This window comes from Pristiophorus japonicus, unplaced genomic scaffold (assembly GCF_044704955.1).
Source record: "Pristiophorus japonicus isolate sPriJap1 unplaced genomic scaffold, sPriJap1.hap1 HAP1_SCAFFOLD_92, whole genome shotgun sequence".
Classification (NCBI taxonomy): domain Eukaryota; kingdom Metazoa; phylum Chordata; class Chondrichthyes; family Pristiophoridae; genus Pristiophorus; species Pristiophorus japonicus.
Window position 1 is genome coordinate 1212392 of NW_027254846.1, and position 5648 is coordinate 1218039.

General features: G+C 44.1%; 1 non-coding gene across 1 annotated transcript; it reads left to right on the top strand.

The window, feature by feature from the left end:
* Positions 1-5247: 5247 nt before the first annotated feature.
* On the top strand, positions 5248-5341 carry trnai-uau (transfer RNA isoleucine (anticodon UAU)). Its single transcript has 2 exons — positions 5248-5285; positions 5306-5341. It is a non-coding gene; the product is annotated as a tRNA-Ile (tRNA).
* The last annotated feature ends 307 nt before the right edge of the window (positions 5342-5648 follow it).

Consider the following 5648-nt stretch of genomic DNA (forward strand, 5'->3'; position numbering starts at 1 on the left):
CTGAAAATTAGTAGAGAGCTCCACAAACAGAGAAATTGCTAGACCGCTCCAGTTCTTAGCTCTAAATACTGGGGAGTTAGGAGAGGGCATCATAATCAGGGAAAGGAGGAGCTCTAGAAATAAGGTAATTAGGAAGAGGAAAATTAAGAGCTCCAGCACTTTACCTTGTAAAGCAGGGGAATTAGGAGCAGCAGACAAGGAGAGATAGAAGTTAAAGAAAGTGATGAATTAGGATCACTTGATACAGGGGAAATATGAGCTCCAACGACAGGGACATTAGTTACTCCAAAACAGGGGAAAATGAAGCTACTGAAACAGTAGAACGAGCAGCTGCAGAAACAGTGGAATTGGAGTGTCAGAAAGAGGATAATCTGGAGTTCCTGACACAGGGAAATGAGAAGCTCCTGAAACTGGGGAACTAGAAGCAGCTGAATCAGAGCAATGAGGAGTCCAAGAAAATGGAAAATTAGGAGCTCCAGAAATAGGGGAATAAGGAGCTCGAAACATGGAATTAGGAGCTCCTGAAACAGAGGTATAAGGACCTCCTGAAACAGAGGGATAACGAGCTCCTGAAACTGGGGAATTATGAGCTCCTGAAACAGAGGGATAACGATCTCCTAAAACAGAGGGATAAGGAGCTCATGAAACAGAGGGATAAGGAGCTTCTGAAACATGGGGAATTCAGACACCGGCTACACGAAATTAGGAGTTTCAGAAACAGGGGCATTTGGTGTTCAAAAGGCAGGAGAATTATGACCAGCAAAAGCCGGAGGATTAGGAGAGATTACAGTACTTGCACCCCTAAATATCATTGTCAGACACAGTGTCTAAGTATAATATACTCTGATCCATTGTTCTTAGGTTCAATGTGGAAGAATTTGCACTTCGCCACAGGGACCTATAACTGCACAGTTTTTTTCGCAAACACTTAATAAACGTCTCTTTGCAACTTTATGTTCCACGATACTATTTACAGTGTCAGTTGCATTGTTATTCACTAAAATTGGACGAGAGAGCGAGATTGGAAAGAGTCTCCCCGTTTGTTTTTCTTTCTCTGTCTCCTCACGTCTGTCTTTCTTTCGTCTCGCCATCTGTTTCCAACAATCTCTCGTCCTATCCATCACTCCGTCGACTTTCTCGCCACGTGTGTAACCCCCGTCTGTCTTTCTTTGTGCCCCTCCCGCCTGTCTCTCCGTCTGACTCCCACTTTCTTTTTCTTTCCTCTGCTGTTATCTCTATTTCCGTCTCCCCGTCTGTGCCCATTAGTCTCTCCCCCTCCACCCCTCTCCCGTCTGTCTCTCCAGTCTGTCCCTTGCAGTTCTCGTACCGTCTGGCCCCACAGTCTGTCAACCTATTTCTCTTACTGCCTGCCTCTGTCGCGACATCCCTGTCTCCCTCCTGTTTAACTCCACCGTTTGTCACCCTCGCTGTCTCCCCTGTCTGGCTGTCTCTCTCCCGAACTTTGCTGTGTCTGTCTGCTTCGTCTGTTCTATTTCTGACTTGCCCGTTTCCGTCTGCTGTATCACTCTCCCGTTCATCCCCTAAAGGCTATTAGTGAACCAGATGGATTGTTACGACCCTCCAGTATTATCATGGTCATTTCTTTTACTAGCTCTTTAAATTCAGATTGATGCAATTAACTGAATTTAAATTCCTCAGCAGCCTTTGCAGGATCTCAAGTTATATCTCGGAAACTTTGGACCAGGCCTCTGGATTAGGAGTTCAGTAACATTCCCACTCTGCTACCATACGATTTCTCTCTCTCTCTCTCGGTGTATTACCAGTCTGCCTCCTCCTTCTTTCTCCCCACCTGCCTCTCTCTGTCTTGCCATCTGTCTTTTTCCACCGCCTGTCTCCTTCAGTCAATTTTCCCACTCTCCTACCCGTGTCTGTCTCTCGCTCTGATCCCCCATATGTCTCTCTCATTCTCCCTCCTCGTAGGTCTTTCTGGTCCTGTCTCTCCTGTATGCCTCTCTCTCTGTCTCTGTCTCCTCAACTGTCTGCCGTTGCTTTCTCCCCCATCTGCATCTCTCGGCGTCTCCCCCTGTCTACCCCGATTGTTTCAGCCAACTTTCTATTTTTCTGTCTCTTAAACCTCTGTCTCAACCGCTCTCTCTCATTCTCACTGCCTCACCCCACCGTCTGTCCGTCTCTCTTTATCTCTATATCAGCCCAGTTTGCTATCTTTCTGGCTAGTTCCCGTCTGCCTACCCTGTCTGTCAATTACTGTCTCCCTTCCACCATTCACCCTCGTCTGCCCCTGTCTGTCGCTCTCTGTCTGCCTTCCGTCAGTCTTCCCCGTCTGCCTCTCATTACTGTCACGCATTGCCCCCCTTCTATCATTCTCCCCCGTCTGCCTCCTCCCTTCTGCCTTCCACGTCTATCTCTCTCTTTGTTAGCCATCTTATCTCCGCCCCCCCCCCCGCAGTTTGTCTCCACCCGCTTCTCACCCCGTCGGTCGTCTTGTCGCCCCCTTCCGTCCTTATTGACGGTCTCTACATCCCCCACCATAATTAACTCATTCTGTCTCCCCTCTCCCTAGGCTGTCGTTCTCTCTCTCTGTCACAATCTATCTGTCTCGCTTTCTGTCTCTCCGGACTGTCTCCTCTCCATCACAAACACTTGTCTGTCTGTCTGTCTCTGTGACATGCACACAACTGTCTCCCCCTGCCTGTCTATCTCTCTGTCACCTTTACCAGGCCTAAGGTTTTGAAGGAGGTATTCTTGGCAAGAGTTGGAAAAATAGCGTAAATCTCCGACCGCAAAGAATCTTCTCTCGGGATGCGTTGGATAGATGAAAAGCCATTTTGACTGTTCAAGTGCCGGCTTTCGGCCAATGCGCATCGCGCTCTGAGAACAGGTGCATGCTGACATCGGACGTGCCCTTAGAGACCGTAATTGTTGGCCCATTATTTGGAACTTGCCCCAGATGAAGCTCGAGGGTTTAGTTACTTCCCAACTGTGAAAATTAAGCGACAATCGGCCGTTCCTGTTAAATTTTAAAATGGCTGCACCAGATTCTTGCTGTAATAATCAATGAATATTTATTAACCAGTGTCTTAAAATATACTCTGTGATATGAGAACGGCTGAAATTTCATCACACGCAAAGCACAAAATCTGATTCAAGTTTGGCAGGCTCTCTGTTGCCATGTATTTCCCTCAGTCTGAAACATAATATGACATGTTGTGAATGGCGATTTCAATAATTATTAATCTTTCACAGAGTGTTATGAAATTAATTTAATAAGCTTAATTTTAATTTAATAAATCCCGGAACGGACATCGAAACTGTGTCGACGAGAATAGAGCGCTGCATCCTAACCACTAGGTGGTGGTCACAGGGGTGAGTAAACATTGATATCGGGATTCGTGAACCAGTCACACAGCCTCTGTGAGAATGTTCAAATGGAGACTGTTCAAAGTAAACTTTTGGCAACAGCAGTGAACTGCAATTTCAAAAACAGCCAAAGCCTGCATTTTTTCCCCGGCTCCCATTGTGGAAATTAAACGGCACAATTTAATCATTTTGTAGATTGAATGTCTTTTCAAACTGGCTCGTTTTATTAACTGTAAAACATATGATTTATCTTAAAAACTTGGACATTTTCTTGCAGTCCTCTGCTGTTGCGACTTGAAAAGAACAACAACAACAATTTAGCTCCCAGATTCATGCGTGGTATCTGGATTGGTTTCAATACCCACAAACTGGCGCTTTAGATTACAATATCGGACAGTGTCTGGATTGCATTGTTGAAGCTCACGTCAATGACATTTAATCACAAACCCGTCATCAGAATTTTTTTTTCCAGAGATGCAGCCTGACTGGCTGAGTATATCCTACATTTTCTGATTTCATTTCAGATTTACAGGATTCGCAGTACTTTGCTTTTGAAGCTAAAAAGTAACATAAGTTGACGTCATTGGGGATTCAACAGTCATTACCTTTCTGCAACGGCAAACGTGAGTCATGCGTGCTGTGCATCCTCCCTGCTGCCAGGTAAAGAACATCACTGAGTGGGTGCAGAACATTCTGAGAGGTGAATGGGAGCAGCCGTGATCTATGTGCTAACCATTGACAGAAGGAAAGAAGGGGATGAGTTCCTTTAGTCAGAGTTTCAAGTGCAATAGAGGAAATTAATGAGCAGAACCACAAAGGTATTCTATGCGTTATTTCCAGTGCACCGCGCAATTGAATTTAGAAATGGCAACGTGTGTCTGGATAAACGGTGCACGAGGTTGTGCTCCAGAATCCGGGGGCATTGGGACCAGTTCTGGCGCAGGAGTGGCATGTTACAGTACGTCGGGTTGTACATAAATAGAGCTCGCGGGAAGGTTAACTACTGGGGCGGGTGAGGGATTGAACTAATTTGGCAGTGGAATTCTGTACCAGGATGAAACATCTGTAGATGTTGTAATTATGCCTTTATACACAAGTCCAGATGATTATTATATATCAACTATAGCAGTGAACGTGGCCTCAGACACCACATTTCAGCCCATCCTTGGGAAACGATATACCACCGCTCGGCCAACCCTTCCCTTACACCGAGCACAAGCACAGGAAACACAGGCACACCAGAATTTGCTGAGGACCGTATAGAGTAAAATGTTCTTTGATTAGTGATAGCTCTAAGTATATTTTGGTGTCTCTGTTGCAATTTGTTCTGTGGGATATAAATATATTTTGTATATCTGTTTTAGTGTTTATATATTTGAATGCAACAACGTTATTTATAATAGTATTGTGGAGCATTTGTATTTGTTATAAATTTATTTTCTGTGCATACCTTTGTATCTATATTACTTTTAAACACCTCGCAAATAAACGTAAATACAATTATAGCACAGCAATACTTAGAGATAAATTCATAAAGAAAGCAGACATAAAACAAGTACATTTATAAAATCAAAGATATGAACACAAATAATGTGATTATCAAGGTTCCACACTATTTAAGTTACAAATCACAGATAGATGCACAGATATATTTATAAATTTCCCGCAAGGACATCCAAATTCATTACAAATAACAAAATGGATTGCACACTAAAATAAAACACGTCTATGGCGAAAATGTATGGAGTCGCAATAACTGAAAGCTTCTTGCAGAGAGTCGGCACTGACACGATGGGATGAACAGCTTCCTTCTGTGTTGAATGATTCGATGAATCTTTGTCATCCTGCTTGTAAGACAGATGGAACAGGCAGCTCTATGATGGGAGCACTGAAACCACAGGGCATGCCGCTCTAGTGGCGCAATCGGTTAGCGCGCGGTACTTATATGACAGTGCAGGCCCGGGAAATGCCGAGGTTGTGAGTTCGAGCCTCACCTAGAGCAGCCGATGATTTTGCATGTGATGTTTGTACATTGCAGACTCTGATGCAGTTTTCCATTTATCCATCTGTCTTGTCTATTCCGCCATGTATCACGGTGCTGTCTGTCTCTCTCACTCCTGTTAACTCAGTGGCAATCTGTGGGCTATTTCTCAATGAATACCCGTGTCTGTTACCCACATGTAATAAATGAGGGGATCAAACTATTCCTCATCTAACACTGAGGAACTAATGAGCCAACATTTTTAACAATATACAGTTTATTGTAAATATAACAGTCAATCTTGAGTGATATAGGTTCAATTCTGTGC